Here is a 14,852-nt window from a genome sequence, read left to right as displayed (position 1 = left end):
TCCCACCTCCTCTAATATCAACTCAGGTTAACCTCCTATCTTATCTCACTGCTTCAGTCCTCTACCTGCTCTAATCAATCCTCACAACCATAGTTGATCTGAGTTTCATACACCTCCACTTTGATCAAGAAATTATCATGAGCTCCTCATTCCATATACAATAAAATATAAACTCTTTGACCTGACACTTAAAGTCACAATCTAGTCCATTTCTACCTTTCCAATTTTAACATTAGTTACTTCCCCTAAGAAACTCCACTTCAATCAGAAATACCTTCCCTTAAATATAAATTTGCTGCCTATATTTACAATGCTGCTTCTCTTTAGTTCCCCTTTCTATATATCTGAGTCTTACTATTTTTATGATCATTATATCCTCTATCTTCTGTGAAACTATTTCTGATCAGTTTACTTCACTGTAACTTCCAAGTCCATAATTTCCTTCAGCAACTTTATTTCCTCTTTTGGCTCATAGACACTCTCTGGTTTTTAACCTTTCAAACAATCAATTTCATATCACCACCCACATCAAGACCTTTCTGTAGAATAACACAGTTTTCCTGCTTCAGGACATCATCTGTTCTAAAATTTTCTACCATACATATATTTTCTTCCCACCTAGGAATCCTGTGTTACCTCCTTTTTGTCTCTCTTCCACCATGTATTTCTCCTTTTGGTATTTTTTAATAAATATTCTTATATCTTCAAGCACAGCTGCATTTCTCTTCTGGCACTTTTCCATTGACCCTAAAAGACTCCCTCATTTTCTCTTGTCCAAATATGGGTCAAAATGGGCAAGACTGGAAGCTTACAACCTTTTATACTTCAAGGAAAGTGGAAGCAGCAAAGATCTTGTGGTCATGTTGGGCAGTTATTGGGAATTTTATAAAAGAGGGCAGAGGCTAGGTAAAAAAATATATATAGAAGTCACCTCAGGATTTCCAGATAAAAGAAATGGATGAAGCAGTCTGGGGGAGGGAAAAACCAAGGCAGAAAGAAATTGGAAGAGCTATACAACTACGGAGAAAACAGGCTGGATGGAAACTATGGACCAAGTGTTTAGGAGGTGAAAAGGTAACCAAGAATCTATGATACCTACTCCTAGGTATTCAAATATCTATGTTTTCTTCTTTGTTCCATTTCTGAGTCAACCAAAGGCTATAATTATGGTTGATGAGTGTAAAAGCAGTGCTGATGCAACCAAATTAATGAATTCAGAACCATGTGCTTTAAAGTGAAATTAAATATGGTAGGAAAAAAACCTGTGCAACATTTTCTAAGGTCCTTAAAAATGCCAAAAGTCCTATTCAGAAGCTCTACTCATGGGCCTTCATCTTGTTTTATCCCATTCCTAATTAAACCAGTTTCTCTTCAAGTACCAGCACTAAAACACATCTTAATAAACTTTATAATTTTATTTAATTATTAGTGCATTATTTCTCTTGCTTGACCACATCCAATATACCTTGATTCATGGATCTAGCACCCCAAGTTCCTATTAAATATTGTTCTTTAAAGCATCGGACTTTATCTCACCACAGACACATCCACAAATGAGTGCCATTTTTCACAGAACTAGAACAAATAATTTCACAATTTGTATGAAAATACAAAAAAACCTCGAATAGCCAAAGCAATCTTGAGAAAGAAGAATGGAACTGGAGGAATCAACCTGCCTGACTTCAGACTATACTACAAAGCCACAGTCATCAAGACAGTATGGTACTGGCACAAAGACAGAAATATAGATCAATGGAACAGAATAGAAAGCACAGAGATAAATCCATGAACCTATGGGCACCTTATCTTCGACAAAGGAGGCAAGGATATACAATGGAAAAAAGAAAACCTCTTTAACAAGTGGTGCTGGGAAAACTGGTCAACCACTCATAAAACAATGAAACTAGAACACTTTCTAACACCATACACAAAAATAAATTCAAAATGGATTAAAGATCTAAATGTAAGACCAGAAACTATAAAACTCCTAGAGGAAAACATAGGCAAAACACTCTCCAACATAAATCACAGCAGGATCCTCTATGACCCACCTCCCAGAATAATGGAAATAAAAGCAAAAATAAACAAATGGGACCTAATGAAACTTAAAAGCTTTTGCACAACAAAGGAAACTATAAGCAAGATGAAAAGACAGCCCTCAGATTGGGAGAAAATAATAGCAAACGAAGCAACGAACAAAGAATTAATCTCAAAAATATACAAGCAACTCCTGAAGCTCAATTCCAGAAAAATAAATGACCCAATCAAAAAATGGGCCAAAGAACTAAACAGACATTTCTCCAAAGAAGACATACAGATGGCTAACAAACACAGGAAAAGATGCTCAACATCACTCATTATCAGAGAAATACACATCAAAACCACAGTGAGGTACCATTACATGCCAGTCAGGATGGCTGCTATCCAAAAGTCTACAAGCAATAAATGCTGGAGAGGGTGTGGAGAAAAGGGAACCCTCTTACACTGTTGGTGGGAATGCAAACTAGTACAGCCACTATGGAGAACAGTGTGGAGATTCCTTTAAAAACTGGAAATAGAACTGCCATATGACCCAGCAATCCCACTTCTGGGCATACACACCAAGGAAACCAGATCTGAAAGAGACATGTGCCCCCCAATGTTCATCACAGCACTGTTTATAATAGCCAGGACATGGAAGCAATCTAGATGTCCATCAGCAGACGAATGGATAAGGAAGCTGTGGTACATATACACCATGGACTATTACTCAGCCATTAAAAAGAATTCATTTGAGTCAGTTCTAACGAGATGGATGAAACTGGAGCCCATTATACAGAGTGAAGTAAGCCAGAAAGATAAAGAACATTATAGTATACTAATGCATATATATGGAATTTAGAAAGATGGCAATGATAACCTTATATGCAAAACAGAAAAAGAGACACAGATGTACAGAACAGACTTTTGGACTTTGTGGGTGAAGGTGAGGGTGGGATGTTTAGAGAGAACAGCATTGAAACATGTATATTATCTATAGTGAAACAGATCACCAGCCCAGGTTGGATGCATGAGACAAGTGCTCGGGCCTGGTGCACTGGGAAGACCCAGAGGGATTGGGTAGAGAGGGAGGTGGGAGGGGGGATCGGGATGGGGAATACATGTAAATCAGTGGCTGATTCATATCAATGTATGACAAAAACCAGTACAATATTGTAAAGTAATTAGCCTCCAACTAATAAAAATAAATGGGAAAAGATAAGGAAAAAAAAAGACAAATGAGTGTCATTTCTGCTTTGGCCCAGCCACTTTATTCTTTCTGGAGCTATTAGTAATTGCCTTCTGCTCTACCTCAGTGGCATATTGGACACCTTGCACCTGGTGGGCTCATAATACAGTGTCATATCTTTTTGCCTTTTCATACTGTTCATGTTCATGGGGTTCTCATGGCAAGAATACTGGAGTGGTTTGTCATTCCCTCCTTTGGTGGATCATGTTTTGTCCATGAATCAAGGTAAATTGGATGTGGTCAAGCAGGGGATGGCAAAAGAGAACATCAACATCTTAGGAATCAGTGAACTAAAATGGACAGGAATTGGTAAATTTAATTCTGATGACCATTATATCTACTACTGTGGGCAAGAATTCCTTAGGAAAAATGGAACAAGTACTCCTCATGGACAACAAAATTTTCATAAATGCAGTACTTGGGTAGAATCTCAAAAACAACAGAATGACCTCGGTTCTTTTCCAAGGCAACCCATTCAACATCACAGTATTCCAAGTCTATGTCCCAACCACTGATGCCAAAGAAGCTGAAGTTGATCAGTTCTATGAAGACCTATAAGATCTTTTAGAATTAAAACCAAAAAAGATGTCCTTTTTATCTTAGGGGACTAGAATGCGAAAGTAGCAAGTCAAGAGATACCTGGAGTAACAGGCAAGTTTGGCCTTGGAGGATAAAATGAATCAGGTCAAAGGCTAAAGGAGTTTTGTCAAGAGAACACACTGGTCACAGTAAACACCATTTTCCAACAGTACAAGAGACAACTCTACATATGGACATCACCAAATTGTCAATACCGAAATCAGATTGATTATATTCTTTGCAGCCGAAGATGAAAAAACCCTTTACAGTCAGCAAAAACAAGACCTGAAGTTGACTGTGGCTCAGATCATCGGCTCCTTATTGCAAAATCCTGGCTTAAATTGAAAAAAGCAGGGAAAATCGTTAGGCCATTTAGGTATGACCTAAATCAAATTCCTTATGATTATACAGTAGAGGTGACAAATAAGTTCAAGGGATTAGATCTGGCAAACAGAGTGCCTGAAGAACTATGGACAGAGGTTCATAAAATTGTACAGGAGACAGTGACCAAAATCATCCCAAAGAAAAAGAAATGCAAGAAGGCAAAGTGGTTGCTGAGAAGGCTTTACAAATAGCTGAGGAAACAAGAGAAGTGAAAGCAAGGGAGAAAGGGAAAGATATACCCAAGTGAATGCAGGGTACCAGAGAATAACAAGGACAGATAAGAAGGCCTTCTTAAGTGAACAATACAAAGAAGTAGAGGAAAACAAGAGAATGCAAAAGACTAGAGATCTCTTTAAGAAAATTGGAGATAACAAGGGAAGTTTTCATGCAAGCATGGGCACGATAAAGGACAGAAATGTTAAGGACCTAACAGAGGCAGAGAGATTAAGAAGAGATGGCAAGAATACACAGAAAAACTGTACCAAAAAATGCCTTAATGACCGGGATAACCATGACGGTGTGGTCACTCACATAGAGCCAGACATCCTGGAGTATGAAGTCAAGTGGGCCTTATGAATCGTTATTACAAACAAAGATAGTGGAGGTGATGGAATTCCAGCTGAGCTATTTAAATCCTAAGAGATGATGCTGTTAAAGTCTTGCATTCAATATTTCAGCAAATTTGGAAAATTCAGCAGTGGCCACAGGACTGGAAAATGTCAGTTTTCATCCCAATCCCAAAGAAGGGCAGTGCCAAAGAATGTTCAAACTACCAGACAATTGTGCTCATTTTGCATGACAGCAAGGTTATGCTCAAAATCCTTCAAGCTACAATTCAGCAGTACGTCAACTGAGAAATTCCAGATGTACAAGCTAGATTAAGAAAAGGCAGAGGAACCAGAGATCAAGTTGCCAACCTTTGTTGGATCACAGAGAAAGAAAGGGAATTCCAGAAAACATCTACTTCTGCTTCATTGACTAAGCCAAATCCTTTGACTGTGTGGATGACAACACACTGTGGAAAACTCTTAAAGAGATGGGAATACCAGACCACCTTACCTGTTTTGTGAAAAATCTGTATGTGGGTCAAGAAACAACAATTAGAATCTTACATGAAACAATGGAGTGGTTCAAAATTGGGAAAGGAGTACATCAAGGCTGTATATTGTCACCCTGCTTATTTAACTTATATGCAGAATACATCATGAGAAATGCCGGGCTGGATGCAACACAAGCTGGAATCAAGACTGCAGGGAGAACTATCAATAACCTCTGATATGCAGATGACACCACCCTTGTCTCAGGAAGTGAAGAGGAACTAAAAAGCCTCTTGATGAAAGTGAAAGAGGAGAGTGAAAAAGCTGGCTTAGAACTCAACATTCAAAACACAAAGATCATGGCATCTTGTCCCATCACTTTATGGCAAATAGATGGGCAAATAATGGAAACAGTGACAGACTTTATTTTCTTGGGCTCCAAAATCACTGCAGATGGGATGGTAACTGCAGCTTGCTCCTTGGAATGAAAGTTATGACCATCCTGGACAACATATTAAAAAGCAGACATTACTTTTCAGACAAACTTCTGTCAAGTTGAAGTTATGGTTTTTCCAGCAGTTATGTATGGATGTGAGAGTTGGACTGTAAAGAAAGCTGAGCACTGTGGTCTTGGAGAAGACTCTTAAGAGTCCCTTGGACTGCAAGGAGATCAAACTAGCCAATCCTAAAGGAAATCAGTCCTGAATATTCATTGGAAGGACTGATGCTGAAGCTCCAATAATTTGGCCACCTGATACGAAGAACTGACTCACTGAAAAAGACCCTGATGCTGGGAAAGATTGAAGGCAGGAGGAGAAGGGGATGGCAGAGGATGAGATGGTTGGATGGCACCACCGACTTGATGGACATGAGCTTAAGAAAGCTCTGGGAGTTGGTGATGGACAGGGAAGCCCAGCATACTTCAGTTTATGGAGTGGCAAAGAGTTGGACATGACTTGAGTGACTGAATTGAACAGAGTACATCACATAAAGTGCTGGGCTGGATGAATTACAGGCTGCAATCAAGATTACTGGGAGAAATATCAACAATCTCAGATATGCAGATGATACCACTTTAATGGCAGAAATGGAAGAGGAACTAAAGAGCCTCATGATGAGGGTAAAAAGGAGAGTGAAAAAGTCTGCTTAAAATTCAACATTCAAAAAACTAAGTCATGGCATCTGGCCCCATGACTTGATGGCAAATGGAAGGGGGAGAAAGTGGAATCAGTGACCAATTTTATTTTCTTGATCTCCAAAATCACTTCAGACGTTGACTGTGGCCATGAAATGAAAAGGCATTTGCTCCTTAGAAGGAAAACTATGACAAAGCTAGACAGCATATTAAAAAGCAAAGACATCACTTTGCCAGCAAAGGTCCACAGAGTCAAAGCTATAGTTTTTCTAGTAATCATGTATGGATCTTCCCAACCCAGAGATTGAACCCAGTTCTCCCACATTGCTGGCGGATTCTTTAAGAAGAATCTTTAAAAACATTCTTTAAAGAGAAGGCTAAGTGCCCAAGAAATGATGCTTTCAAATTGTGGTGTAGAGAAGACTCTTGAGACTCTCTGAGACTCTTAAAGAGATCAAACCAGTCAATCCTAAAGGAACTCAACCCTGAACAGCCATTGAAAGGACTGATACTGAAGCTGAAGCTCCAATACTTTGGCCACCTGATACAAAGAGCCCATTCATTGGGAAAAACTCTAATGCTGGGAATGACTGAAACCAAATGAGAAGAGGGTGACAGAGGATAAGATGCCTGGATAGCATCACTGACTCAGTGGACATGAATTTGAGCAAACTCTGGGAGATAGTGAAGGACAGGGAATACTAGTTTGCTGCTGTCCATGAGGTCACAAAGATTCGGACATGACCTAGCAACTGAACAACAACAAAAGCACATTGTTTATCATACTAATTTTTATAACAAATATACAGCATTTCAGCTATGTCATGGGACAAATTTTATTTGTGGATGCATCTGTTATACTACCCATCTTTAGCAAGTTCCTGATATGAAGTGCACTTTAAGTTCCAAGCAACTGCCTTACAACCAAACTTTAAGAAGCATCATTTAGTTTTCACTTTTCTACATGTCTGTTTCTTGCCTCATCAAATACTCCATTTGCACCACAAAGTCAGGAACTCTGCCATCTTCATCTCTTATCTGTCCCCAGTGTTCCCTTGACACTGGACTAGGCACACAATCTATATCTTCTTCAAAGAGGACAGAGTTCAAATAAGAATTCAGTTAAATGGCAAAATACACCTGTTTTCTCCAAAACTGTTCTTTCCACTTTCTGTCTTCCTTTACCACCACACTTCTTAAAAAGTGGTCTGTCAGGACAAGTCACATGACCTCTCTGATTTTGTTTCCACATCTGTATCCTGGGAACACAGTAATTTACTTAATTGATGTAAAATGTTGAGGACAAACGTCTGGCTATTTAATAAAAGTGGCCCATCATTATTATCTCTCTTCTTAGCTATAACTGAATTATCGTTTCTGATACTGCACGTCAGACAACCCCACTCCTGGTGTGATAGAGTGAGGAAAGGATTAAGCTCCAGCGTCTGAGATGGTTCCTCCATGGATTTCAGAATTTAGTCTTCATAACTGCCTTGAGGATCCCTGATGGACTCAGAATTGCTTCTCAGTCTTGATTTGCAGAGAAGTCTTTATGCCTATAAAAGGCACACAGAAAGAGCAATATTCCCAGCATGTATTAATTCAGATGATTCCAGGAAGGATTCATACCCTACAGAATAACATTCCTGCTAGGTTAGGGAGCTTTTTATGCAGGTAGAAGCTTTTCTTAAACCAAAGGAGTCAGTAGGTCTATGGACCTTACTCTCCAGATGGGAGTTCCTACACTGTAATTGTGCTTACCTTATGAGAAACCAAAGACACCCTCATATATGTATCTTTGCTTATGTGTATATTATGTAAACCACAGTACAATATACAAAAAGAAATACTAAATATGAGATTCAGATAAAAAGAATCTGTTGCTAATCACTGCATCTCAGTGTACAACAGACTCTCAGGGCAAGTTTTGTTGTTATTGGAATGTTTATAAATCCATAATGCAAAGTAAACACAAAAGGGTAATCTCTCAGTCTCCACTTCCTTCTCTCCCATTTGTATCTCAATCCCCTTGGCCTGGGTTTCTTCTGGTGCAATTCTACTCTCTATGAATATGCTCTCTAGTACTGAATCATGTGGGCCCATCTCCTATCATCATCTTTCTTGACCTCTACATAGTAATTGACACTGGGAACCAGGCCTTTCATATCTCCAGGTTTTCCTTCTATCTCTCTAATTATTCATTCTCTTCCTTCAACAAACTGTGCCTATCCCTTAAAGACTGCTGTTTCCAGAGGGCCTATTCACAATGCCCATTTTATATGTCTGCAAACTTTACCAGGGAAACCTTCTCTACTCCCATGGCCACAACTACTACATTGATGATACATACATTTTTACCTCCAACCTACACATCTCTCCTCTACTCTAGACCCATGTGTTCAACTATCTACTGGATCTCTTCAACCAACTTATGGCCCTGTCATCTATCAAGTCACCTAAACTGGAAATCTGGGTATCACACAAAACTTTTTCTTCTCCCCAGTAACCACATTCAGTTAGCCACAAAATACTGTTATAATCTTTTTTAGAATTGCCTCTTAATCATATTACCTCCTTATGACTTCCACTGTCACTGCCTTTGTTCTGATCCTTATCACCTCTCACTTGGATTGTTCTGACAGTCTTCTAATTGCTCTCCCTGCATTCATTCTTGCCTCTTTCCAAACTGTCCTCCATGTAGTTGTTGGAGTGAACTTTGTCAGTTGTCAATAATGTTATCTGATGCTTCTGCCTGTGAACATTCAAAGCTGTCCAAGTTCTTTAAGGATGCCCTTCATAATCACCCTAATTTCCCCTTCTAGCAGGATCATTTGACATTGCTTCAGTCAAACTGAACTTGTTACAGATCCTTGAATATTCTAAACCCCTTTATATTTCTGTTTCTTCACAAATACCTTTTCTTATGCCTGGAATGACTTTTCCCTTTTTCTCCTTCTTCGAAACATATCTCAACTGTCACCTCCTTTATGAACACTTCTCTGGTTCCCCTGGAGCAAAGATAGATTATTCCTCTTCTGAGTTATCATTTCATCTAGGCATCTAATCCTATTATTCTGTATTTCAGTGATTTGTGCATGCTTTTGTCTTAGAGAGAGATCTGTCTATGGAGCTGTAGCTGTATGGAAGGCAGTAAATTGTAGGTGGCACAGTGGTAAAGAATCCCCCCGCCAATGCAGGAGACTCATGAGATGAAGGTTCAGTCCCTGGGTTGGGAAGATCCCCTAGAGAAGGAAATGACAACCCAATCCAGTATTCTTGCCTGAGAAATCCCATAGACAGAAGAGCCTGGTTGGCTATGGCGGGGGTGGGGAGTCCCTCCCATAGGATCACAAAGACTGGACACAACTGAGTGACTGAGGACAACACAGCACATGTGTCTTTACACCGTCAATACTTATTACAGTAACTGGCATAGAGTAGATGCTCAATAGATGCTTGGTGAAAGGGTGAATATGGTTGACTGCCTAAACAGGCACTAAACCAAAAAAAAAAAAAAAATTAATAAAAACTACTCCCTATCCAGAGTTGCATGCATGCATTGAGACTCATTAATTAGTTGAAACTCAAACGTCTGGGTTCACAGTCAATGGCTGTATGAACTCTATTATAAAGGTGCCTAGGGCAATAATGGAAGATTCTATAGCAGCAACCTGAACTATAATAACCCAGAAACTAAGTTACTTAGTTACTTATGGCACTGTGATTTTTTTTTCATTCTTTAGTACATTCATTCTCAGTGCAGAAGAAAAACACTCACCCTTAAGGCTAGTGGTGGAGGTGGGAGTGGAGGGGGGGAGTCAGGATTAGCTGACTTATTGAGTCTCATTCACACGTTTCAGTTTCCATGGAGGAGAGAGAGCAAGCACATGTGTGATGTCGTCAAGACTACAAAATCTTCCCTCATCATTCTTGACTCCAAAGAAGTCAAATCTCTTTTAAGAACTCTATCCTCTGACTTCCACTCATCCACCTTCACTAGTCAAATAAAAAAAAAACCTTTATCAAGGGAGGAAAATCTATGATATTTCAGTATGTAGTCAATCAATCTAGTCATCTCTTTTATCAGCATACCAGAAGTATGTCTTGATGAAGCTTAATATAGCACAGAAGAAAGAAATTTACAGAGAAAGACTAAAAATCTAACCAGAACTCAGCAGAAACAAAATGGTTAAAGGCAAAGAGTGAGTCATCTCTACAGGCACTGCCATAGCTAGTGGTACCTAGGAAAACATGGACATGCATGCAAACCTCACCTGTGTTTGAGACAACAACCTGACTTTGTTTTCAGTGCCTTATGTTCTCACTCTACTGATTAACAATGAGGGGAGGGGGAGGTTCAATGAGGACCCCACAAAATGGAGTTTGATCTTCTGCCATGTACTGAATTGTGTCTTATGAAAATTCATGATGCTGAAGCCTTAACCCCTAATGTGATGGGATTTAGAGGTGGGGCCTCTGGGAGGTAATTAGGCTTAAATAAGGTCTTGAGAGTTTGTTTGGAGAGGTTTGACAGAAAACAGCAAAATTCTGTAAAGCAATTATCCTTCAATAAAAATAAATTAATTTAAAAAATGAGGTCTTGAGGGTGGAGGAATTAATACCCTTCAAAGAAGAGACAACAGAAAGCTTGCTCTCTCTTCACTGTATGAGGACACAGTGAGGAGGCAGCCATTTGCAAGCCAGGAAGTGAGCTCTCACCAGAACCCAGCCATCTTGATCTCAGACTCCCAGCCTACAGAAATGTGAGAAATAAATTACTATTGCTTAATAATGTCAACCAGTTTATCACATTTTGTTATGGCAACACAAGTTGACTAAGATATCCTCCTAGGTTTTCCCAAGGGTCACAACCCCAAGTAATTAATGGTGAATTAATTTAGTGTATACTGTCTATTCCCGGTTCTCCCAACTATTCTATTTCTCAGGAAGCTCAAGAAAAGTTCCAAATTGCATTAAAATCACTTCTCCCAGATCCCCTTGGTTGTCTTTCTGCAAGCCATGTTCACGTGAACAATTTAAGACATTTCCATTCTTAAGTGCTTTATTCCCCAAATTGCACATTAGCTTGCAAAGTTCTCTTCATCTCCATTCTAAGTCTCTATTTCTCCTATGAACAAGCTGTGGAGTAGAATAAGGCTGCAGTTCTACGCTGCAGATGGAATAAAGCATAAGAAAGGATTTTAAAAGGAAAGAATGGGAGGAAGTGGTTCATGGGCAGGGGAGGGAATATTGATAAAGAGCAGATATCTCTTACCACAGGTTTGGTACAGCAAACCCTTGTACAGCAAATGATTAGGAAAGACGATGGCTCACGTAATGCCCTTTTATCACTTCTAGAGACCTGACACAATTTTTAGGGAAACTATTCTCCCCAGACCTTGACTGATTTAGAAAGTATCCACTTGAAGGATCCAACAGTAATAAACCATAGTGGGTATTTACCTCCCAGGGCTGTTGGGGAAATTAAATGAAATAATATCTAGAAAGGGTATAACAAGGCTTATGGTAATTACTTCATAAATGGGAGCCACTGTTGTAGTTGTTGTTGCTGGTGGTGCTGTTTAAATTAAGATAACTTAATTTAACATGATTACTGTGTGCCTGGCAATATTAGGTTTCTCTGAGTCAGTTTTGTGGTGACATCAATTGTGGTAGTTAGGGGAGATAAGTGAGCTGATAGCAGTCCTGGAAAACAACCTGACGGTAAATCAAAAAATAGATGAAATGTACCATCCATCCTGCTACACGAGGTTGAGAGTCATCAGTGACATCTCTCTCTCTCTCTCTCTCTTTCTCCCCCCTCCCTCTCTCTCTCATACACGTACCACACGTACACACACACTCAATCTACCATCAAGCTCTATTTCTTCTCTTAAATAACTCTTGACTGGCTACCTAATTGCTTTCCCACCTTCTCTTATTCCTCCCTCCTAGTCTATTCTTCACAAAAAGGTCAGTGTAATCTTCTTAGTATGTAAATTGTAACATCCCACTGACCATAAAAATTTGAACATACACATTTACCTCCACTCCTTTGGCAAACTCAATGACAGTAATTAGGGACGAGATGATGATAACAATATCTTTTTTTTGAGCTGGAAAATAGAAATACAAGAAAAACTGCCTTTGCATACCAGAGGAAATTGAATCCAAAACTGGCAGTGGGGGAAGTTGATAAGCTACACAACTTGAAACAAAGAACCCCCAAAGGCTTAGCAATCAGTGGTATCAGTACTTCTACAAGTGAAGGTGAATGGGAGGCTTAAAAGAAGAGTATTACTTGAAATTTTTATTAAGAAGTTAGATCCCAAGATCCCCTATAAAACTTCACACAGTTAGGTGATTGTCTATGCCCTCCTCCTTAACAGAAGATGTGAGGTTTATTCTCTAGAGAGAGTAAAACAGAAGTTCTCTGGACTGGGGAAACATTGAGTATAGCTGAGGCAGAGGCATCATATGGAAAACTTAAAAATTTCACATTTTGATGGTTGAGACCCCTAGCCCCTTATCTCACTTGGTTCTTGGAATGTTGGCAGTCAGCTGTCAGGCAGAGTATTGGAATATTCTCCTTTAAGAATGTGAGAAGTCTAAGAAAAGACTTAAAGACGCTGGCATATGTGGTCGTCCAGTGAAATGACTCAACCAGATCATCTTGCAGTGAAGCTTCTCATGGTAGATAGACCCTAAGGTGATTGTCAATGAGTCCCACCTCCTGATATTCATGCCTTTGTATAATTTTCTTTTCTTAAATGCTGTTGAACCTGTGACTTGCTTCTAACCAATGGAATATGGCAAAGATGATTCATTCCCATCTTTAAGTTATGATATATAAAGTTCTGCTTAGCAGATTGGAGCCAGAGTCTCTTCTTCTGAACTAGATGAAATAAGAAGTCATGCTGGGTAATTCCACATGGCAAAGAACTGCCAGCAGCCTTAAGGAACTGTGGGTGGCTTCTAGGACCTAAGGGTGACCTTCAGCCAATAGCTAGCAATAAGCCAGGGTTCTCAAGTATATGGTCACAAGGAAATAAATTCTGCCAAAAACCTGAATGAGTCTGAAAGCAAATTCTTCCCCAAATTTTTAGATGAGAATGCATCTTGACCCACACCTTGACTCACCCTGTGAGACCTTGAACAAAAGACCCAGCTATACTCCACCCTCCTGGATGCATAGAAACAGTGAGATAATCAATGTGTCATTTTAAGCCATAAAGTTTGTGGTAATTTGTTACACAGCAATAGAAAATTAGTGTACTGAGACAGTCTACAAGTCTCAACTAAGCACCCCGATCTTCTAATCACAATTTTTAGGAACTTACTCATAAATATGAGCAGAAAGCTAAGGATGATGAGGTATCTGAGGAAAGTCTCTGATATCAAGGTAGAGATCTAAATCAACAAATAAATCAAAAACTTAAAAGAAATAGGGACTTCCCATTTGTTTATTTTTGCTTTTATTTCCAATATTCTGGGAGGTGGGTCATAGAGGATCCTGCTGTGATTTATGTCGGAGAGTGTTTTGCCTATGTTCTCCTCTAGGAGTTTTATAGTTTCTGGTCTTACATTTAGATCTTTAATCCATTTTGAGTTTATTTTTGTGTATGGTGTTAGAAAGTGTTCTAGTTTCATTCTTTTCCAAATGGTTGACCAGTTTTCCCAGCACCACTTGTTAAAGAGGTTGTCTTTTTTCCATTGTATATTTTTGCCTCCTTTGTCAAAGATACATGTAAATCCATGGCTGATTCATGTCAATGTATGACAAAAACCACTACAATACTGTAAAGCAATTAGCCTCCAACTAATAAAAATAAATGGAAAAAAAAGAAATAGGGAGAGAGAAAAAATATTATCCTCAAAGAGATTCCAGAAGCTGATGCCTCCACCAACTAAGAACAGGATGATACATAAGGGTTGGGGGAGAGAACACTCAGAAAACAAAAAATTACTCTTAAAAATTCCTGCTTTTGAATTTCTTATTAGAAAGTGTCATAAAATAAGGAATTTGGTCTCTATCCCAGGATCCTGGGATGGAGCTTCTAAACTCTTGGAATTTCTTGAGTGATAGGATTGTCTTTGTTATTCATGGTAGGTCTCTGGGACTGTGCCTAAATTTATGCTAATTAGGTAATGATGGTATGACTCTAGATAGTTTCAGGATGGGAGCTGACTGTGCTGGAATGACCAACCATGTGACTAGAGAGGCAGGGCTTTGAGCCAGATTATATAAATCCAACTTGATACCTGGGGAGGGAATGGAGACTTGGAGATTGAGTCCAATCATTCAACCAAACATATCTACATAATGAAACCACAATAAAAGCTCTGGACAGGAAAGTTCAGGTGAGCTTCCTGATTGGTGAATACATCAATATGCCAGGAAAGCAATGCATCCTGATCCCATGGAATCATGGGAGGTAGGGTATGGAAG

The sequence above is a fragment of the Muntiacus reevesi genome, chromosome X (genome assembly GCF_963930625.1).
Source record: "Muntiacus reevesi chromosome X, mMunRee1.1, whole genome shotgun sequence".
Lineage (NCBI taxonomy): Eukaryota > Metazoa > Chordata > Mammalia > Artiodactyla > Cervidae > Muntiacus > Muntiacus reevesi.
Note: the sequence above shows the minus strand (reverse complement) of the source record.